Genomic DNA, 24,498 nt, shown 5'->3' with positions numbered 1-24,498 from the left:
TATCACGTTATTAAGGCAACAGATCATACTTAAGTATGTTCTTGACAAGTTCTTACCAATTTAATATAAAGTTGAGAAACGATTATTTAAGGAGAACACTACACAAAATTTACTAAGGAAGAAATGCAGATCCTCCACTTTGCAGACCACCACCCAGAAATTTGTGTTTTGGTAATATCAGAGCTTTTCTTCCTCTTCTTTGTTTATCCATTTGACATTTTGTTCCCCCATGAAATTTATCTGAAAGCCCAGGAATATGAATATGAATATGAATATGGCAGGTCAGGGGACTTTATCTATTAACCGCTATTATCAATATTGCTTTCTTGTTTCTTAGAAGAAAAAGAGGACTCCAAATTAGACCGAAACTTCGATTTTCCTTTTCAGTGTATTTCCTGGTGTCATTCCTTCCTCTCTTATTCCTGGCTTGCTACACCTGAGGCAAAACATGAGATTTTCCTAAGTCAGGACAACCACAAGGCTGCTGACATCATTGAACTGCAGCAAAAAAAAAAAAAAATCAGAATTCGTTTCTCTCCAGTTTCTCATTACATACAAAATGTAAATCGCTACCTACTAACCCACTGTTGTTTCTTGGTCACTTGCTGATAAATATCACTCTGGAGAGAGCCTGTCTTCCAATTTGGGTTCACATCCCCTCCTTTCCACACATACTGCAACTCTTCACACATTTCAAGATCCAGCTAAATACAATTTCTTTCATCAAACATTTCCCTATGTCTTAAATTGACATTAATCTTTCCGTAATCTTTGTCATACCCCTCTACAATTTTACTTCTGAATGTCTGTTTACATGTATATACAATTATTCGCATGCCTGTCTAGAACATGGAAGAATGCCATTATTTTTGGCATCTTTTATAGCAGGGGTCAGCAAACATTTTGTGTAAAGGACCAGGGAATAATATTTTAGGACTGTAGACCATATGGTATCTGTTGCAACTACTCAATTTGCCATTGTAGCGAATTGAAAGCAATCATAGACAGTATGTAAATGGATGGGAATGACTAAGTCCCTATAAAACTTTATTTACAAAAATAGATGGCAGGCCAGATTTGGCCCATGGACCATAATTAGCCAGCCTCTGTAACAGAGAATCTGTAACATCCCCTTGAATATTCTGAAAAAAATATTCACTGAATGAATGAAAAAAATGTATGAATGGACTATAACAGTCAATTCCCTTTTGTTTTCCTCAAGTTTACGCCACATATTAATCCCGGAATAAGTAAGCATCAGACGATGACAGGCAGTAATGTGAATTACAGTATTTCCCAAAATGTGGGATAAAAACCATTACTACAAATGGTTTTTTGTAGTTCACAAGATAAATCTAGGAGTTAAGAAACTTGCCATTAAACAGTGTAATTCACACGGTTTTAATTAAGATCTCAGTTTAGTGCTAATCTCTCTTAAACACTATAATTTTCCTGTTCAAAAAGAAAGAAACCCCCTGCAAACAGATAAACAGACAAACAACAACGGAGCAAATCTTTAAGCAAAGTATATAACATTAATACTGTTTTGTATCTATATTTAAAATTATTTTATTATAGATATCAACCCACCATATACACCCACATATTTCTTTTAAAAAACATTTAACTCAACAGAATTAACTTCAAGCCATGAAAAGATATGGAAGAAACTTAAATGCATATTACTAAGTCAAAGAAGCTGATCTAAAAAGTTAACAGATTGTATGAGTCCAACTATACGACATTCTGAAAATGGCAAAATTATGGAGAAAATAAAAAGATTAGTGGTGCCATGGATGGGGGGGAGGGTATAAGTAGGTAGAACACAGAGGATTTTTAGGGCAGTGTAACTACTCTGTATGATATTATAATGGTCAATACATGTCATTATGTATTTATCCAAAACCATAAAAAGTACATCATCAAGAGTGAACCCTAATGTAAACTGCAGACTTTGGGTAAGTCTGATGTATTGACTTAGGTTCATCAATTATAATGAATGTAACACTTTGGAGGGGGATGTTGATATTGAGGGAGGTTATGCATATGTGGGAGCAGGGGGCATACAGAGAGTCTCCATAACTTCCTAGCAATTCTGTTGTGAATCTAAAACTTCCCTAAAAAAGTCAATATATATAGTAAGCAGAGACTACGTGACAGGTGATAGAAATAACAGGGTTGAGTAAGGTAGGCAAGGTTCTTGTCTGCAGGTACTTCAGATCTGTAAGGAGATTGACAATTAAATACGATAGAAAAAAGCTAGATGATGTTATGATGGAGGTGTTAATGAAGCCCTAGGAACACTGTAGCCAGTCAAGCCAATTCAAAAACAGAATTAATGGATTTATTTTTAAAAATCATAATTAAGTGGCATGCAGGCAAAGTAAAAAATTCTGAAGGTGACATGAATGACTGCAGTTAGAGAAATGTTGCAATTTTAAGGATGGATTGTTGGGTTACTCTCTAAGCAAAATAACTCTCTTCAAATCATGGCCTTGCCATCGACAAGCTCTATGGCTTGAGGAAAATCTTATGATTACCTAAAGCTAAATTTCCTCTTTTGTAGAAAGATCATAGAGGGTCAACTTACATAATGCATGTAAAAGTTCATTAGAAACCACTGTACAAATTTCAGTTATTAATGACAAATCTAGTTCATCCTGAATCTGAGAAGCTTTCAGCAGGTTTTTCTAAATCATTAGTATTTCTTTGCAGCCAGTGCCTGAGACAAAAACGATCAAGTGTTTTATTAAACATGAAGATATCAATTTTCTGTTTTAGAGTCAATGTACAGACATACTTGACCACCAATCAGTTTAATGAAAAATGTAGGCATTAGTAACTCATTTTAGTTGTAAAATCAGTTACTTAACATATAACTACATTCTAATTTGTAACATGTTTATCAAAATTTAGTGCCTTGTCGAGAATGCCTTCTTTTAGAAAATTTATTGCTCAGTTTTACTCTAGCCTTATAATATTAGCAATAAATCCAAGAGTTATATTATGGCTTTTTTCAATTGATTAAACTGAAATCATGGGTACAAATTAAATGTTAGTGATTACATTTCACTGCTGATCTATAATACATAATTTATGTAAGATACATTTTAAATGGTCAAAGTGTTCAGAATATTCAGAGAGAATTCATCCAAAATATACCTCAAAATATGATTTCTATCTGAAATATCACCAAAAGTAAATATAAAGCTTTATAAGCCAAATGATCTTCATAAGAACAGAAATTAATTTTATTAATGGTGTCTGGCACATGGTAGGAATTCAGTAATTGGTAAAGGTCCTGCATTAGTTTCCTCCTGCTGCTGTAAGAAACAACAACAAACTAAGTGGCTTAGAGCAACACAAATTGATTATCTTAGATTTCCAGAGGTCAGATGTCCAAAACGGGTCACACTCGGCTAAAATCAAGGTGTGGGCAGAGCTGCATTCTTTTGGGAAGCTCGGGGGAAAATCTAGTCTTTGACCTTTTTCAGCTTCTAGAGGCTGTCTGCATTCCTTGGAAGGCTCATGGCCCCTTCCATCTTCAAACCAGCAACATACTTCTTCACGTCTTGGACCTCTGCTTCCATCATCACATCTTATCTCATTTCAACCCTCTTTCCTCCTCCTTATAAGGACCTTTGTGATAACATCAGGCCCATTCTGACAATCTGGAATAATATTCCCAACTCAAGATCCTTATTGCTAGCACATCTTCTAAGTCCTTTTTGCCATGTAAGGAATAATATTCCTCACCTTAGGTCCCAGTGATTAGGACATCGACACCTTTGGTGAAGAAGGTGGTCATTATTCTACCTATCATAGGTGTGTAAGATCAATTTTTTAATTATTAAAGGTTTCATTATATCAATTCACTACTACTCTTGCTATATTAGCACATATCAATTCACTACTACTCTTGCTATATTAGCACAGTCATATAACTGTTAAATACTGCCAAAATATTATTTTTTGTCCCGTAAAAAATATTAGTGTCTAATGATAACATCCAGTTTTCATAGAGCGCTGCTTTGAGTGCTTTCCATGCATTATTTCACTTAGCTCAGGAAACTGAAAAGATGCCAGATACAATTATTAACATATAGAAATTATAGGATGCATGAATATGGTTTTATTTTATTCAAGAAGAAAATTCATTCAAAGATAAAGTATTACCAAGTACACAGAGATCTACTATAATTTATCAATAAGAAGTTCAAAAGAGATTGGGATTGACACATATACACTAATATGTATAAAATGGATAACTAATAAGAACCTGCTGTATAAAACAATAAATAAAATTCTAAAATTCAAAAAAAAATTTTTTTAATTAAAATCAACATAAAAATAAATAAATAAAAATTTTTATTTAAAATTAATTATTCTCATGGGCTAATAATTTGTACTTTAAAAGTAATAAAATTCACACAGAATATTGCTTATACTGTTAATTTACTTTGTAATACATTTACTCTTTTGCATTGCAAGATGAAAACATATAAAATGCGAAAATAAATATATTTGGCCTACAAATCACAAGAAAGTTTTTGTTACCAATTCTTATTTATTCTGTGCAGCATTTTGTGAGTTAAGCCTGGCAGATATTACTACCCCCTTTTATAGATGAGTATCTGAAGTCAACAGGTGCTAAGAGACCAGTCAAAGCTGTGCACATAGTAAAGGTTGGAGATGACTCAGACATAGATCTCCATACTCTAATCCTGCTAATTTTTCACACATGTGAACATAAAATATTATTACATTTACTTAGATTGTACTATGTTAACCCAAAACAATTTGGTGCCAAAGAAAAAAATGAAAGGGAAAGAATTAGAGGGGTGAAAACGGTCAGCAGTAGAGATCGAGGCAGAGGCAGGGATACGTTAAATTGATATCTATGATGAAATAGTTAGGCCATTATACGCCTGTGGTTAGAATATAGGGGCAGAATATCCCTAATGTTAAATACTTATCTTGCCTCTTCTAGTGTAATTAATCTGACCCTAAAAACTATACGTGAATGTTGATTTAATGAAATTGTTGTTGGAGATTATCAAAGAGACTTTGGTTTTTGCCTTAGGTCCTAAGGCATAGTAATTTTAATAAATCTTCCAGCCTAAAGCAAAAATTAAAAGACTACCAAAGTGAGAGAGTGGCATGGACTTATATACACTACCAAACGTAAAATAGCTAGCTAGTGGGAAGCAACCGCATAGCACAGGGAGGTCAGCTCTGTGCTTTGTGACCACCTAGAGGGGTGGGATAGGGAGGGTGGGAGGGAGGGAGATGCAAGAAAGAAGAGATATGGGAACATATGTATATGTATAACTGATTTACTTTGTTATAAAGTAGAAACTAACACACCATTGTAAAGCAATTATACTCCAATAAAGATGTTAAAAAAAAAAAAAAGACTATTACTCTCTTCCCCCACTCTATAGCAGTGTCTTAATTATATGTTAATTTAACAAGCTTCCATGATCTCAAGACAATTTTCCAACCACCTCAACACCATCCCTGGAGTGTCTTAAGATATATCCCTTCCATCATAAGCAGCCTCAGAATCTTTTTGCTGTACTTTTGCTTGTTATCATTTTACTTTCTCCAAGTTAGCTCTCTAAGCCTCTGGCTGTAAGTTTCTATTTTCTGTTATATGATATGTATAATTGTGCCAATATCATTCAATATGTTACATGAACATGAAGGTAGAGATTGGGGGGAATGTGTCTCCAAGCTGAGGAATGCCAAAGATTGCCAGCAAATCACCAGAAGCTTGGAGAACAGATTCTTTCTCAGAACGCACAGAAGGAATAAATCCTTCAAGGGCCAACACCTTGATCTTGGACTTCTAGCTTTCAGCGCTGTGAGACAATACAAATCTATTTTTTAAGCCACCCAGTTTGTGGTACTTTGTTGTGGCAGCCCCAGCAAACTGACACAGAGACTACCCTTAATTTGCCTGTCGACCCTCTGGCCACAGAATGGTTGTACTTCTTTCCCGAACAAAACACACTCACAACCTCCCAAGACACTCAAAGGTCTCATCCTATTACTACTTCAGGCTCAAGCTGGAGGTCCAAGATCTCATTATCTAAATTAGATCCAGATGTGGAGGGAGCACCTGGACTCTGGTTCCTCTTAAGCTTAAAACTTGTGCATTAAAGAGACCTATGATCTGCAACTCCCCATTCACTCAACATACACAAAATATTCAGTGGTGAGCCAGGCACATGGAAACTGTAATAGATAGTCCTCTTCAAATAAGAGGAAATAGAAGCCATGCAATTGTCAATGACCCATAGTAATTCTGAATCCAGGTGGGCACATGTTTCTAGCTTTTTAATTAGGAAATGATTCCCTGAAACTGATGCCTGTACCTTTTTGAGCTCTGGGCTGCTCCCTCTGAGACATCTTCTTCCCTATAAAAATTAGTGTTTGTAGCTAAGTAGTTTTCTCTGCCAGATTATTGCCCATAATTAGGGATCTAAAGCGTTATTTTAATTAATTTTTTTCCCTATCTCTCTCTCTTTCAATCCAAGCTGGTATAATTTCCTTAAAAGCTTTATGGGACTCCAGTATATCAAATAATATTCCACTTTATTAGCCACACCCATATTTATATTTTGAAACTTTGAAAAACCTGTAAAGCTATGGTGAGACAAAACTCAAGATTCATAGGGGCCCTATTGTTTGAATGAATGGGTCTACAGGTCATGTAAGTAGATCTATATGACACTTAGAGATCCATTTGTTTAATTAAGAGGGTCTTTGAAGTAACTCCTTAAATCTTTCTGAGGTCTCATCAGCTGATTTTACAATACATCCTTGATTTGAATTTTACCAGGAGACCACATGTCAAATGAGTGGCACTACTCTGAATTTGATCTTGTCCCTTGGGCTATGTTTTACTTTGACACCATTTGCTAGTTAGAAATGTGGTTGATGAGAAACAGTTTTATGTTTCAAACCAGATAAATCATGAGTCATTTATATTCCCTATAAATTATGCTAAAAACTCAAATAGGTTCTTCAACTGGTCTAGCTCTACCCACACCTTTTCATACACATCTACAAGGAACCAGTTAGCACTTTCAACATTCTGCCTAAAAAAAATCTCTTTACTCAGATCCACCAGCTCCTTAATACATAAATATACGCATACACATATATGTACATATATGTATATATTATACACACACGCACAGGCACACATGCGCGCACACACACACACACATACATGACCACAGGTGACAATTTTGCTGAACCTTCCACCACCACGAAACACAGTTCATCTTTTCTCCTCCATCCAGTGATACTTTTCTTGCTGCCCTTCAAGCCTTCACCAAGAGTGTCCTCAAGCCCAACTCAGATTCAGTGTACTAATCAGACCCAAAGCCAATACCACTTGTTTAAGGTAGCATTCTGATTCCAGAGACCAAATTACGTTCCAGTGTCTAATGCTACACCATTAAAAAAAAATCTCAAAACTTAGTGGCTTAAAAGAAACTTTAATTTTCCTCATGATGTTGTAGTTCAGGTATTCAAAAAGAGATCAGCCAAGCTGATTACCTCTGATTCACAAAGGATCAGTTAGGATATGGGATCACATAGGGCATCTGAGGTAGAGGATCCTCTTCCAATATGGCTTCTAGTCTCACATCTAGTACCTTGATGATCCTGTCCAAGCTCTCTTTCCTCCTGCTCTTTTATCCTCCAGGACTTCTTCTCATGGCTTGACTTTCTCACAACAGAGTGGCCTCAGGATAGGTAGCCTTAATCTAGTGCTGTTGTCCCCAACAGCAAGTTATCCAAGAGTGAGTATTCCAAGAGGCAAGTTTCCAGGAGGCAGGAAATGAAAGCCACCAGTCGCCAAAATACCTCGGCACTGACACCAGCAGCATCACTTCCTCTGTATTTCATTATTCAAAACATACACAGAGCCCACTCAGATTCAAGGGAAGAAAACATATACCTCAACTCTTAAAAGGAAGAGGGACAAAAATTTAATCTATCACACTTACTTTGCACTTTATGACTTTGCACAAATTATTTAAGCCTCTCTGAATCTCAGCTTTCTCTTCTATTAAGAGTAGATGAGATAAATCATAATTATACCATACTGCTAAGGCTATAATAAGAGTTAAATGAGACATCAAGGGTGCAGTGCCTATTACAGTAAACCTGGTATAGAACAATCAATAAATAGTATCTGTGATGAAAATGATTATAGTAACATGAAAAACATTTCCATTTGCTTGTATCATCATAGGAGCAGTTCACATCACAGTATCCACTGTTAACAATTTAGACATAGCTATTTTCTGATACATGTCTTCAGCAGACAAGGAAATCCCATGTCAAAAAGGAGAAACGTCTATGGAACTGTGAGTGGGCCACACATCTCTTTGGGGATGTAAGTATATACTTTATATTTATTATCTTTTTTTTTAATATTACCATAATTTGTAAAATCTCAGCTGGGGTTTATTAAGGTATTGTTTATAAAGATGTGCTGCATAAATATGCCTGACCTAAGAAGAAAGCAAAGCAAAAAACACCAATTTCAAAAGGTATCAACAAATCTGTCAAATAACTCTAAAAATACAGGCACAACACACACCTCCCACAAATTTAGTAGAATAACACAATAGGAAATCACCTACAATGGTCATTTAAAACATACATAATGGCTCACTTCTGGAGAAGGGTGGGCCCTTACCCCTTGTGTCAAACTACATTATGCCCAACCTTCTCAACTTTATGCCTTTCATCTTCTTGAGAACATGTTCTACATCTCTGGACATAGAATGACTCTCTTAGGATCTCTGCTTGTACTGGCATGACAGGCTTTCTCTGCTCTTTGTAACTACAATTATGGGACCAGATATTGTATAATGAAATTAACAATGAATGCACTGTAAGAAGAGGTGGGATCAAAATCTCAAAGTCTTAGCCAAGCAATTTGTTTACTATTTGTCCTTAATGGCATTATAATAGTATAAGTGTATCAATCACTGCAATCATGGTGGTTTACTAGATCATGCCACTATGTCTACAGAGGTTGTATGGGAGTCAAGACATCTAATTCAGCATCTCATTGAATATAATTAAGAGTCTTGTCTCTTTCTCTCTTTAGGATTATTTTTATCCTAATGCTGGTTCTCCTAGCAATGAAACGCCAGCAGCAAATGAGACTATGTTCAGAGCCAGCAAAAGAAAGTGTGCTTTTGTTATAGCACTGGAAGCGAGACTTCTAATATTTACTTTGAGTTGACCATGTAGCTCACAAATCAACCCCTAATAACAACAATAATGATCGCTACATTTTAGTGAGCACTTACTATGTGTCAGGCACTATTCTAAACACTTAACTAATAAGATTTAATTTATTCTTCTCTATAAATATGTAGAGACATGCCTATAACTATTCCCATTTCATAAGTATAGAAAATACAGCATAGGGTTATTAAAAATGCATACATTTAGGCTGTGAAGGAGCTCAGCTCTGACCCATGCAGCAGATTAACTCTGGATAACTTTTATTTAACCCTGCGCTAACCTTCCTTGCTGAGCCAATAATTTACTATTAAAGAAAGTGTTGTTTGTCTTGCCTTAAGGCAATCAAGGGCCCCTTTCCAGAAACCATGGCCCACATGCACGAGTGCTCAACTGAATGAAAACATTCATTTAATGGGAGAATAAGACCACTAGGCATAGAAGAACTTTTAATTGGCAGATTTCCCAAACATGCTCTGGGACTTAGCTTTGTAGCCTCCGAAGGGCTGCCATGTAAAAGAGGAATGACTCAGGCCAACATATAAGGCTTAAAGCAACAACAGGCAAAACTCAGGTCAATATAAGGAAGTTCCATTTTCTAAACACAGAATGAGATTCTAGTAAAATGTGCACCCAAAACTGACCACAGATGAAGCAACGTGGTGTTTGTTGTCTAGTTCAACAAAAATGATTTCCCTGGAGTGATGGCTACAGCACCTGGCTTGAGTGAGTTTAAAGGGAATGAAATATAAAGAGGGGAGCCAGGTTGAATAGAAAACTCTTCTGAGTTTTACTGTAAAGGAGAGTAGAGAAAAGAAGCAAAGGTTGAGATGAATGAAACATTATTTTTTACTTGTTTTATTTTGCGTAAGGTGGGAGACATTACAGCCTATTTATCTTCTGGTACCTGTGGTTTAAGATGGAGGTACATTCATAACTTTGGTGGAGTATTTCTTATTTTTAGTTTATGAAGAGAAATTAAGTACAAATAAATCATGGTCATCAATTGAGTGGGTGGAAGGGAAGGACATTTGGAAGTTATCGACTTAAGCAGAAAATCGCCTGGGTAAATATAAAGTCATAGGACAGTGCTCAGGGCCCATGGGAAACTTGTGAACTGAAATTAAATGAGATACCAATAAACCACAGTTGCATCTCTTTTCTTTAACCAAGTTGAGCATGTGGGGAAAAGTACAACACAGGATCGATGTAATATTTCTGTTTTTCCAGGGACAAAGGGCCGAGTAGTTGTCAGTGATTGCAAGGGAGAGGTTACGATGATGGTCTTAACTGGTTTTATAAGGAGAGAGCCCAGGACAGTGTGAAGGCCTGTGGAAAGATAGCACAATCAGTGGGTTCCATGTCTGGGTACTCGTCACATTCTTGAGAATGAGGTGTGGCAGGGAAGCCTCATAAGCTTTGCATAGGTTACACTGTTATCCTTCGTTTAGCTGGTGTTTTACATGGTCTTCTCAAATACCTCTCTCTTCAACATTTTTAAATTGAATATATAACTTAACTATTCAGTGTGTTCTACTAGGTCTAAGAACCTCACTTCCATGAAAGAATGCTGCCCAAATTAGAGTACTCACAATTTACCTCACAGACTGCAATTCCAACACAGTAAATGAAAGCGATAATTTTGTGCTTCAGGCAAGACCTCATGTGTGTTTGAGTGTGTGTTGACTGTGTGTGTGTGTGAGAGAGAGAGAGAGAGAGAATTTTCTCTCAATGGAAAATCCTTCGCATTAAGCCACTCTCCTTTTTAATCACTGCAATTCAATGAAACAGACCACAGTAACAAGCAGTTTGTTCCAGGTTTTCAAGATTCAATGCAGACTCCATTTTCAATAATTCACATTTTCCCAGGTGTGCTGGACATTTATTGGAGCTTAATCATTTTCTCTCTTTTATGAAATTAATTTTCTAATACATTTTTAGTATAAATGAGACTGTGAGAAAGAAATGGCCATTACTCCCTGTCAGAATAAAAGGGGATTTTTAAAGATGCATGATTGCAAAGAAGTTGGAACCAGGAGTTTGCTACCACAGACAGCTTATTTCAGTAACTATTTATCTTAAGAGAGAAATAATTATAGTTAAATGTTAACAAATATTTTTAACATCTATTTTTTTCCAATTATTGTTCTAGACATTGGTGATTCTAAGGTGGGTAAAACAATAGTCCTGCTTTACAAAATAGTAATAATAGAAAGAATAAGTTATTTAACAATACATTTTTATAATCATCTTACTTTTATAATGACGATGATAAATAAGGTTGTAGATTATTATTATTATCATTATCATTGTCTTTCTTTTAGTGTACGTTGACAGATAAAAGGACTCAAGGGTTGAATTTTGAGGAACATCCATTAGGATGAAGTTATATCCATAAAAGAGAAAACAAAGGATTGTATAAGCTCTCCCCTCCCACATACATGTAGGATTGTGTTTTCTGTAAACCTTGTGGTTGGGTTGATAATGGGGGGAAGAGTTAGTTGATCTTAAATGTTTCATTGTGATACTCCTTCTAGATATCCACCACCTTGTTTTAAAACAGCATCTTTCTTTGCAGATGGACCGTATCAGCACTACTTCTCAAAAGGCTGGGGGACGTGTGATTGTATTCTTCCACCACCACAGCCTACTGGAGTAAATTAATCAATTTGGTGCTAAATGGCAGCTGAAGTGATAAATGCCATAAAGAATTACATAATCTTATATAGCACTGGTCAGAGGAGTAATCTTAGTGTTGTGATACCTTTATATGGGGTGAGACAGCCATAATCACAACTCCTTACAGAGGCTAGCCACGAAATGCTCTAATAATAATGGAAGGACATTTTGTTTTTGTCTTAGATGATAGTTACATGGACACTTACCTCCAATATATATCTATTCTGGGAAGACTATAAAATTACACGTGGCTCTTAAAATAAGGCAGAGACTTTTTTCCCCTAATTTCTTTACTTTCTCTAGTATTCTTAGTGGATTATTCAAGCAAAAAAAAAAAAAAAAACAATGGCTAGAAAAGATTTAATTCTCACTGGCATTTGCCATTTAACTATAATGACCTCATTATTGGCACACCTTAGCAGAAACCTGGTGAACTAATTTAGTAGCCAGTTAGCTTCCCAGCAGCCCCAGCTAGAGTGTTCAGATTGCAGGTATGTATGCCAATTACAACAAAACACTTTAAAATAAGCACAGTAGAGAGTGTTAAGCTACTTAATGTGTCATGTTAAGATTGCCTTGTCCTTTATTCTTAAAAAAGTCAGGAAGACAGCTTACAGGAAACAAATTGCTCAGATAGATCTAGGAAGTACATATTGAGATATTTCTCCATATGGAATCTCAGGACTATGATGGCAGGGAAGGGGTCATAGTAAAGGTAACATATAAATGAAGTCATGTGCCATGGAGCCACATGCTAGATCCTTAGTAATACTGAACCACAGCAGTTCTTTTTGTTAGTTCAAGAATCCCTGGATGATTCTAGTTTTGTCAGAAAAAAATAATAATTGAAAGAAAATGGAAAGCTTGGGAATAAAATAGCCACCATTTATTGAGGATTACACAAATGCTAGGGTTAAGGATTAAGGATGAATTAAGATTATCTAATTTTACAACAATCCTGCATGATATTATTTTCTCAGATATTTTATGTCAAATGAAGAATCTTGGTTAAATTATTTTATCTTAAATATATGATATTTAAATATTTTAAATCAATAACCATTTTTGTGCTTTTTCAATGACATACTGTATTAAAACTTTGCAGTTTTGAAATGCAGAGGTTAGATTTGAGGGAATGAAGATTGGCAGTTGGGAGACCAGGTATTTCGCTATTGAAAAAGTGTAGGGAAGAACTGATGACAGAATCAACTAGAGTAACAAAAGAAGGGATAAGAAATAATGCATGAAGGGAATTTGCCAGGAAAAGCCAGAACTTGGACACTGGTTGGATAACTGAGATGGAGAAGTAGTGTGGGTGAACGGTTAAATGATGATGTCATTGGTTGACACCTGAACTGGGGAGGAGAAGCATATTTGAGACAAAGTTGGTGAATTCCTTGTTTTAGACTTACATATTTTGAGATTCTGATAAGGCAACTAAATTTTACACTGTGCCCTAAAGTCATCCCATCAGATGGTAGAAATCATCATCTAGAGCCATTCTATCACAAAGCTGTACCTTCAGAGCATACCTCTATTCTGGGAGCCAGACCTTATATTTGACCGCCTACTCAATTATTTTGCTCAAAATATTTAGTGTCTTTTGAATTAACTAAGCCTTAATTCAAGGTTAAACTTTTGAATGAAGTTAAAATTGACAACATAATGTTGTCAAGTTTTTCAGTAGAATCACATCTGTGCCTAAACCTCCAGCCTGTTCTGCAGCATTTTTCTTCACCACTGTGATCTGCTGTGTGCCTTTAAGAGTGGCCAGCTTTGGTCACTTTGGCTTGTCATTTTGTGTGCTTGTCTTTCCTTAAACCAATCAACTGGAATGTGTTTAGCTGCCCCAACCTTCTTCCCTCCATTCTTCTTTTATCTCATTCTCTCCAAAGTGTTCTTCAAGTCTTAGGTTCAGTAAACTTTTGTGGAAGCTTCGATTAGTTGCCTAGACTTGGTTATCTACTTCCATCACTAATATCCTCAAGAGTGCACTATAATTTTAGCATTTATCACATTTGAATCCTGTGTATTAAACTGTAAGCTCCATGATGGCAAAGAAAAATGTATGTTTTGTTTTCCTCTGAATTCCCAATATTTAGCAAAATATCTAACATTTAATATGTACTCAATAAATACTTGTTGAATGAGAAAAGTAAGAGTAAGCCCACAGACCAATTTTATTTATGAACTTAGATGTAAAAAATTAATAATGGAATATTATCAAATCATATCCAGCAGTATAATAAAAGAATTATTCAACATAACAAAGGAAAACATATATAAATACTAATGCCTACCTTCAGTTTAAAAGTCTTATAAATTACGTAAGTAATAAGAAGGTAAGTGTACCTAAGTGTGATGAAATAAAGTCAAAACTGGTAAAATAAAAATTAAACAGTAAATAGGATTAAATAGTGAAATGTTAAAGCCTTTGATTACTGTGAAAAATCAAGAAAATGTGTACCATCACCACTTTATTCAACATTGTCTTGGAAGGTCTAACTAATACCATGAGATAAGAAAACAAAATTTGTAATATAAATATAAAAGAAGGGACAAATGTATCTTCATTTGTATTTGACATGATCATACATGTAGAAAGTTCAGGAACCTTAGTGAAAATAATTTAAATCAAAGGAGAATTTGGTAAGATGAATAGATGTAAGAAAATTGAAAAATATATCAAAAATAATCTAAATTGTAATTATAAATATACTAAACTTATGTCCTGGCCTAGTGTGTTAGAAGAGCCACTCACATGATTTGAAATTAGGGTGCAATTTCAGAGCTGTAGAAGATGAGGTTAAATAAATCATTATTATGAATACCGCTTATTGGGTGCTGACTATGAGTCACACACATTGCTAATTGCTTTAAAGCTCTTGGCTTGTTCAATCAACATTTTTTGACAGGAATTATCTACCTTTTCATGTTAAGATACCAAGCCCTAAAATGTTTAAGCAACTCAACTGCAGTCACAAAACCTGTAAGGCAGAGAACAGGGATGCAGAGGTGACCTCTTGAATCTAATGCACTGTTTGTAATGAATGAGATCCTGTCAGCAGAGACACACTGGGGAGGGAAACATGTTGGCTTTAGAGGCTGTCAGGTTCCCAGGGTTTAGTGCCATGTTCCCAACTTGGCTGGGGGCCAGCTGGGTTCCAATTACTTCTACCAGACATATATCTCACCCAACTGGGCTCCCTTGGGGCTTCTTTTATTTATTTTTTTTAATATATTTATTTACACTTTCATTAGAATTCTTCAGAACTGAAAAATTGGGCAACATATCAGGGAAAAAACACATAGAACATCAACATCCTTTAAACTTGCACCACTTACATATTTACATATGAAGTTACTGTATATATAAAAAATATTTTCAAGGACTCATGGGCTTGGGAATATTCAAAAGACATTACTGTTACATTTCAATATTTACCCAAAAAAGCCACAAAATAATTTCAAACATTAAGCCGCTGCAAAGAAACATCGGATGTAAAAAAAAAAAAAAATTATAAAAATATAAACTTTTAAGAATATCCAAGACAAAACTCTCAGTGAAGTGCCCCTGAAGTACCTAAACATCTACAATTAACAACCATTTTTCTTACTATAACCAAAGTCAATAGAAACACAAAGGAAATTTTCAAAGTATGGCAAACAGCAACAACCTCCTACGTGACAACAAAACGCCCCAACCTGTTACTTTGGAAAGGTGAGAGAGCACAGAACTCCAGTGCAAATGGTTACTTCCAGATAAATGGCCACAGTTCTCTAAATGAAAGCTAAGGGACCTAGGAGGGTCATTCAGGGTTTGACAGGAAAGCATCAGGGCAGTGGTGAGAAGACAGTGCCTTGCAGAGGCATGTTAAGCAAACCAATGTTCTGGCCAGGCCTGTAGCCTGCTAAATAGACAAGCAGCATCAGGAGCTGCCTGCCTCCGGGGAAAAAGGGCAGAGATAAAAAGAGCAGCAACGTATTTTTCTTGTTTGTTTTACTTTTCGCTTGTTTTCTTCTTTTCCCCGAAGCTCCTTTTATCTGAGGAAATGTCCTAGACCAATCCATGTGTTAGTGGTTCAGCTGCTCTGGGCTGGTCTTTTCTGGGCTGGACCTACTAGGCTAAAGTCCAGGCTTTGATTCAGGGTCACATCAGCACCACAGAGCTTCATCACTCTGGGAACATCAGAAATGTACCTCACGTTCTTCTCATGGTAGGAAGGCCAACATGCAGGGATCCCAAGCCAAACACTGGTGAACATTCCATTAGTAAAAGCAAGTCACTTGGATAAGCCCCAAATCAATGAGAGAACATACATCCCACATGGAGGCACTACGAGGCCACAAGGCAGCACAAAGGATGAAAGGACTGAGAACAGTAATCCAAGCTACCACTCTTAATTCACATAAATGTAGAAATGGAAAAGTGTTCCATAGTTTTGTCCTTCCCAAAATTCAGCCATATCAATTTTAGCTACAAGATATTTTTCCATATCTATATACCACCCATATGATTACTTGCTTTCTGGTTTCCTTTTCACTGGTGGTTTTGCAAATTTATAGAAATCTATATTTAAAAAGAGCTTTGCATGGCGACTATACTTAACAATACTGTACTGTATATCTGAAAGTTGTTAAGAGAGTAGATCTTAAAAGTTCCCATCACCAGAAAAAAAATTTGTAACTATGCATGGTGATGGGTGTTAGCTAGACTTACTGTGGGGATCGTTTCACAATGTATATAAATATCAAAGCATCATGATGTACACTTGATAGTAATATAATGTTGTATGTCAATCATACCTCAGTAAAAAATATTTTAAAAAGCTTTGTTTCACCATCTTAAATGAAATAATTTGTTTTACTCACCATTAATACAAGAGAATTATAAAAATAAATGATTTCTTTTAAATTATAGCAAGACACTGTGGCTACCAGAAGTGCTGAACCTCTCTTTCTTAAATATGTAATTAGCAAGTGCTATAATACAATAACATAATAAACCTTTCTCCTTGAAGTCATCAGGAGAATTTAAAAGAAATGAATGATGATGATACCGTCATGATTTATTTAATGCTCTGTCTCAGCACCACCTAAAATCAACTCCTGCACTGATAAAACCATCTGATGTATCAAATTTGGGAAACACAGTCCTAGTAAAATCCCTTATTTCCCATTATACACATGGGGAAAATGGTACCCAAACACTGTGAGACAAGACCAAGTTCCCACAAACAATATCAGAGACAGAACTAAAGCATCATGCTTGTCCCAGTGTTGCAGAACACAGCCGATTGTGGCAGTCTGCCTCAAAGTACTTCAGGGGTGAGTTAACACTACTTAATGAGGCAAGATTTAGAAAGAAAAGGAGAAACATGACCAGAGTTGATATAGGAGAAGTCGATGAGAGCAGGGTTTTGTTTATGGCTCTGGCACTGATTCATTGTTTACCCCTGAGTAGCTCGATTAATCTTCCTGCATCTGTCTCTTGTTCCCATTTGTAAATGAGAGGTAATGAATGGGCCTTACAGAAATGATAGAAGGGATTAGTAATAAGGTAATGCATGTTCATTGCTCGGAGCTCATCAAGGAAACGGCTCTGTGTATAGATGCAGCATATTGCTGTGATCAGCAAGGCAACAGATTAGTAGAAAGGATAAAAGGAAGAAAGGAGAGAGGAAAAAGAAGAGTGGTGAAAAAAGAGCAAGTGAAATAAAATGAAATGGCAATGGATTAAGAAAGAGGGAAGGGGAAAGAAAGAAAAGAAAAAATATGTAATAATGAAAGAAAGATAGGTTCAGAAAAAGTAAGACTAAATTTACACAGATCTGAGACTCTTGGCTCTAATTACCAGCTGGAGGAAATAAGTAGATCAGAACATAAAATAGTACAAAAACATGACAGAGACGACCCAAGCTGTGGGTTAAGCCGGTAGTAAGCAGATTTTGTTTCCACCAGCTCCATAGCTATGGGAAAGCAATTTTATGGCCTCTAGCTTTCCTCATCCGTAAAAGGATGATGCTGAAAAGCTTGGAGATATCTTTCAGAGAGACTGTATGAGTACAAAATATTAAGAAAAGCTGAAAAGAGAATACTGGCAGAAAGAACATTAGAAGGAAAAGCAAGAAAGACAAACTGTCAGACACGAAGAAGTCATTTTACTTTCTTCAGATTATAAATTATAATTCTAACCACTTTCAGTGAAGGAAAAAAAAAAACATTGCCTTTTTGAACCGTAGAGAAAACCAGTCTCTGTCAATTCACTGTCCAAAAACTCTCTGTCAAAAAAGGCAGGCAAAATTATTAGCTCTCTCTCTTTTTTCCCCCTCTTTCTCTTCTACCTATATAAAAATTAATTTTTTAATCTTTTAAAAACTGATTTTTTTTAATGAAGATATTTCAGTAGCAATGGAAACTGATGCACCAGGAACCTATGGGAAGGAAAAAGGAAGAAAAAAAGAAACAAAGGAAGAAGGACAGAAAGGAAGTAAGGGAGAAAGGAAGGAAGAAGAAGTGGGAAAGAGAAAGGAGGAAAGAACTCACTTGGATATGTCTCATGCAGATAATGTTCTCTTTTGAGAAGTGGTACAAGCATGTTTGGCCTTGGCTGGGAGAAAATTCTCTCAAAAAGGAGTTAACTTAGGTAAAGGGAGTAAAAGAAACAGATGCTACCATTTACTACAGTTTTCAGGACTGTATTTCTTATTCCCCTTCACCCTCAAAGTTTGCACCACTTCATATCACTATGTTGGGCTTTTCCCTCTTTTCTGCAGACATTTCACAGTTCTAGAGATGAGGGCTACTTTTTACCCTGCGTACTGACCTGTCCACCAGTTTCAATGTACATGTGGAGCTGTCCCCATGGCTGAAGTCCTGCTCCTACCTCAGGCCTCCTGGGAAGCCCAGATCTGCCCTGGTTACCTATTTACCTGGTGCTGGTGTTTACTTCCTGCCAGGTCATCAGGAAACACCAGCCCTTAACATCCCCATCCTCCTCAACTATCCACTTGGGTACCTTGGCTGTCTGGCATCAAACTCCTCAGTCCCCATCCCGATTCCAATTACAGTTGACCCCTGAACACTACCAGTTTAAATGGCGCAGGTCCACTTACAGGCAGATTTTTTTCAATACTATAGCACTACATGATCTGCAGTTAGTTGCATTTGTGGATGCAGAACCAATAGGAAGGAACCACATACACAGAGGGCTGACTATAAGTTATACTGGGATTTTCCACTGCGCAGAGAGTGGGCACCCCTAATTCTTACCACGTTGTTCAAGGGTCAACTGTTGTGTGATTACACATTACCTATCTTTCTACACTTCAGTTATCGTGTTTTTCCTGCCAAACTGCCTGAAGACCAGGCAATAGCTCCCTTCATAACACTGGAGAAACCGAGGCTCATTCATGGAACTATGCAGCTTGGACAGCCCTTCAAGAGAAAACTAGTCATTCAACAGCGAGGGTGCTGTAAGCTGATAGCCTCCAGCAGCAGAGCCTTTGGGGTCCCTTGCAATGTTTGACAAGGGCCAAGACATCAGGATGGAGAAGGGAGGGTTCACTGACTTGGGGACACTCCCTTAGGATATCTCACTTAATACACTGACAAGGATTCCACACTCCCTTAGGATGTCTCACTTGATACACTGATGAGGATTCCAGGGCTTAGCAGAAACTATCTGTTAAAATCGTCCCTTGAGGCCTGGGAAAGTGATAGCCCAAGGTGAGTGAAGTTGAAATCCCCGAATTTCTATAGCAGATGGTTCAGGAAGGGATTAATGGCTGAGAAAATTCAGCATTTTCAAGTGTATGTTATGTGAAGACATCAAATGACCTCCCCCTGCCCCCAGCACAGTGGGGAAACCCAGAAGACTCATCCAGAAGGTGCTGGTGAGAGAGGCCCTAGAGTCCCTGAGAAGTGCAGTGGTAGCCTTGCCCTGCAGGCCACAGTTAACGGTGGGAGGGGTAGTCACAGAGCTGGGTTCATTGATAAAAACGAGGATGATGGTACAATGAAGCAACAGAGGTCAGGTGGAAGTAGTTAACCAGAAGTCCAGGAGAGGCCAGAGTGGCAGCCAAGTAGGCTTGGTCTGCAGAACACTGTGGAGATGATTAATGATATATGGCATCCTTAGGAACAAAATAGAGGCAAAGCAGACAGGCAGACAATGAGGGTACTGCTTATCATATATACTAATAATTTTTTTAAAGAACAGAACAGCAAGAGGACAAAGGAAGTTACCCTAATAAAAAGTAAAGATCAACTGCCCAAATCCCAGACCTGAAAACATACAAATAGACAATCAACAAACTCAAAATTTGTTCATTGAAAAATCTAATAATTTGGCTGTACCCTGGCAAGACTAAGCAAAAGAAAAACAATATCAATATCCAGAACGCAAAATGATACATAAATACAGATCCTACACATAAGAAATGCAATAAGAATATTGTTTAATAATAATTTCATGGCAATAAGTTGAAGTTTAAATAAAAATACAAATTCCTATATAGAAGAACTTAAAATTGACACAGGAACTAACAGAATATCTAGTCTGAAATCTATTAACAATAGTAAATCTTGACTACTCTTCCCCAAACAAAATCACTCCTGTCCCGAATGCTGTCAGGAATAAATATTTCTAAACATTTAAAAAAGAAAGAAATCCAATCTTACATAAACTCTTTGAGAGAAGTGGAACAGACTGAAATCATTTTATGATGCAACATAACGTTGATACCAAAATATGACAAGGACGCTACGATGTGGAAACATATAGGCCAATCTTTTGTATGACTACAGATGACATACTCTTTAATAAAACATCAGCATGCTGAATTCAGGGATACACAAGCAATATATATAATAAAACACAAACTGCATTTATTCCAGTAATTAAGTTTGGTTACCATAGCGAATCAAGGTAATTCCCCACATTAATAAAAATAAGGAGAAAAATTATTTGATACTCTCAACACAAACACAAGAAATCTGTATTAAAATTCAACACCCATTCTTAGCAGTGCTATCTGATCAGATATCCCTATTATTTCTTCAGTGAATAACAGACATTTATTGAGTAACAAGTCTATCTACTAAAACTATATGTAGAGAAGTCACGATAATCAAGGTGTTGAAAATGCTACTCTGACTGTTCATTTGTGGTGGTGTCAGTTTTAGATGTCAGAGTGGACTTGCTGTCCATAACCACTGCAATTTATCCTAGCGGCTGCATCTGTTTGAGACTCAGTTTCCCATGCTCCTCATCCCAGGAGAGTATCTAATGTCAGGATCTGGATCATTCTTGTAAGTCTTTACCCTATGGTAATTAAAAAAGATTATTTATTCCCAAGTATTGGAGCATATTGCTTATTTTTGTAACCTGTAACTTAAATATCACGTGTCTCCTATCCCCACAAACTTTACACACCAGAGAACAGAACAGTGTTTTTTTTTTTTAAGTGTTTAGTGGATTGGAAGCCAACAATGACATTATTTAGAAAGTGAATTATTGTTCTATATAGGAATTTCTGGCCTCAGAGAATTGGTTCCTGAATCACTTCATTTTAATTGTGAGCTATTCCTTAGAGATTTTCTAGTGAAACCTTCTTATTTTACAGATGAGGACATTGAAGTTAGGTGATATTATCAAGCAGGATTAATTAAGCCTGGAGGACTTAGAAAATCTTGGCTTCTTCTAATAATGTTTTCTCTATGCAACAGATGATCTTCTCTATTTCTCACTGAATTAGCAGAAAAGGTAATTATAAGATAAATCTCATCTTTAAAACCTCAAATAAAACAAAAGTAAATTAAAACACATGAAACATTCTAAGACTTCTCCTATTTGCTTAGTATTTAATAATTCCCTAATTAATGAATACAAAATAACTGCTTCAAGCTAAAAGGTGGAATCATTAAAGGGTGCTCTAGGGATTAAAAAAAAAAACAACCACAAACCCAAGCTGAGATAGGCCATATAGAATGTAAGAAATGTGGATACTCTAGAGGAAAAATGGTGCTTTAGGATGAAAGAAGATACATAGTTTTTCTGACTGAGATCCTATCTTGACACATGATTACTCATCCCAAAGTTAAAACGAGAGCACCAATGAAAAGAAAGAAGTCTGGGTTTATGAAAATATAATATTTCTTTTACCGATTCAAAAACCATTTCTTGGCAAAAGCAGAGGAAGAGCACAAGCAAATACATATTGGAATGAGAGAGAATGAAAAATTCAGCAAATACCAAGATAACTGGAGTTTGGAAGCAGCCTTTAATGAAGTTAGAAATAATGAGGTGAGAGGCGTACTTAGAGATCTGATGAGGGAGGTTTCTGCGGCAGTCATTAGGCGGCTAGTTCTTCTCTTCTGAACACATACTGGGACTGTTTTCTGACTAATACTGGCGAACAGAAGTGACATTTGAGGATTACTGGCCAGAGTATGTGATTTCTGGTTTGAGAACCTCCAGAACTCTCTTTCCCCTCTGGTAGTCAACAACATTCAAAATGGTGGTTGTTCTGTTAGCCACCATCCTAAGTAAATATGTTAAGTAAAGATCCCCTGTGACCCATGATGCGTAAGTTACATTAGTGAAAACTAAAACTTTGCTGTTTTAAAGTTTTGATTTGGGGAGTGGTTGTTACCAAGCGTAACCTCATTTGCCTGTTATAGTCCCATAAGAAATTTCAGAATTTGCGTCTGTATACTGTCCATGGACGAGTTTAGTTATCCCTGAACCACGATGCGGCAGGCAGTTATGTGCCTATCAGGTACCCCTTCAGGGAAGAACTTGTCACAGCAACAGGCTGCCATCTATCAGCTTCTTGAAGAGATTGTTTTAGCTGCAGATTAACACCACAGGCATGCTCACCTCTCCGCGGCAACGCACACCTAATGGCTCACTGCGATGGGGTTTAAAGGCTTGGACATTTCAGATTCATTCTAGACAACTGTGCTGAGCCAGTTTCGCTCCAGCCCTGCCGCGGAGCTGGCTGAAGCTGTTCTCAGGCTTACATCATAGCTCAACTTCTCGCCCGGCCCAAACCGCTCCCTTCCCCTTCCTTCTACAGGTGAACACCAAAACGAGTAATGGAATTCTCCAGAAATGAGCACTGGCCAATGCCAACCCCCCCCCCCCCGCCCCACCAGGGGACATGAGGCCCGCCTCTGACCGGCCTGGGTGGTTCAAGCTCTCCCCAGACCCCTGGACGACTTAAAAACCAAGTGGCATCTCCAGGCCAAAGTCTGGCCGACTTGAGCAAGCCTTGGAGGACAACGTTAATTCTCATTCCTTCTAGAAAAGACCCACCCTGCCGGGAGCGCGGCCCGGGAACCAAAGCTGGTTCCCGCTCTGAGGAGCCGCGGGGACGCCCCGGCCGGCCCAGGACGCTTCTGGTCCCGACAACAGCGCCCCCTGGCGCGGCCCTCGGGAGGCGGAGGCCCGGGCCCCAGGTCCTCGAAGGCACAGCCGGGGCTGGGATGGGCCCCCCCCTTCCCCCCAAGACCAGGGTTTCCCTTCCCCGACGCCGCGCAGCCGAGGGAACCAACCTGGGCGGAGAGCGGCCCGAGGAGGCGGATGACCAAACGCTGACGCTGGCGGGGCGGCGGGAGGGCCGCGCGGGACTCACCCCGGAGCGGCGGCTCCTCCCCTTCCGTGGAGACCCTCTGGGCGGGGAGCCGGCGCTACGCCTCCTGCGGCCCGGGCGGTCGGGGTCGGCGCCTCCGGGGCTGAGGGAACTTCCGGCGTGGGGGCGTGGGGCCGCGGGGGCGGGGCGGGCGGCCTGGGACGTCCGGGTTTAGGAAACGGCCCTGCAGTGGAGGCTGGACCCGCTCCCAGGACGGCGAGCGGGCGAACGCGCCCCTCAGCCCGCGGGAGGCCGCGCGAGGCGACGCGGCGGCGCCGGTTTCACGGGAGCTCCCGGCGGGCGGGCGGAAGGCCCCGGGGCGGGTCTCCTCCGCGTGTCCTGGGCCCGGGGCCATCGTGGACGAGCTGCAAGGCGGCCCGAACGACGTGGACGCGATGCAAAAGGAGACCCTGCGTCTCAAGAGCCGGCCGAGGCGCTGCGGGAGGCGCTGGAGGCGGGTCGGGGTCGGTGTGAGGGGCTTGAGTTGAGAGGCCCGCGCAGAAGAGAAACTCGAACTGGCCGAGAGCAGGTGGTCCAGGCCCGGAGCCAGGCCTCCGGAAGGCCTTGACCTTCCACGTGAGCCCAAGGAAGAGCAGATGGGCATTCACTCACCGGAGGAGAACGTTGAACAAAAGACGAAAGAAAACGAGGAACGAGCTGACCAGCATCTGTGACGACCTCCTTTCCAAGATGGAGCAGATCTGACGTGGAGTCCCCGACCTGCTCAGTCTCCCTCCTGACTGTCCGGCTCGGTCTGCTGGAAGGTTTCATGTTCTTCCTGCTCTTCGCCTCGAGTCGTTTTCAAATTCGATTGCCTTGAAAAGAAGACTAAAAATGTTGTCTTTAAGTTTAAAAAAAAAAAAAGTCACCACCTGGTAAATGCGCTGCATGATTAACTCTGCCT

At 38.4% G+C, this 24,498-nt stretch overlaps 1 long non-coding RNA gene across 1 annotated transcript in view; it reads right to left on the bottom strand.

Annotated features, from left to right (window-relative positions):
- LOC137751552 (uncharacterized) overlaps positions 1–23,679 on the bottom strand; it is a 136,935-nt gene extending 113,256 nt beyond the window's left edge. The window contains exon 1 of the long non-coding RNA XR_011070840.1: positions 23,518–23,679. This is a non-coding gene — a long non-coding RNA (uncharacterized lncRNA). The remainder of the gene's footprint in view (positions 1–23,517) is intronic.
- Between the last annotated feature and the right edge of the window lie 819 nt (positions 23,680–24,498).

Source organism: Eschrichtius robustus, chromosome 17 (genome assembly GCF_028021215.1).
Source record: "Eschrichtius robustus isolate mEscRob2 chromosome 17, mEscRob2.pri, whole genome shotgun sequence".
NCBI classification, from domain to species: Eukaryota; Metazoa; Chordata; class Mammalia; order Artiodactyla; family Eschrichtiidae; genus Eschrichtius; species Eschrichtius robustus.
Note: the sequence above shows the minus strand (reverse complement) of the source record. Positions and strands in the feature narration are given on the sequence as shown.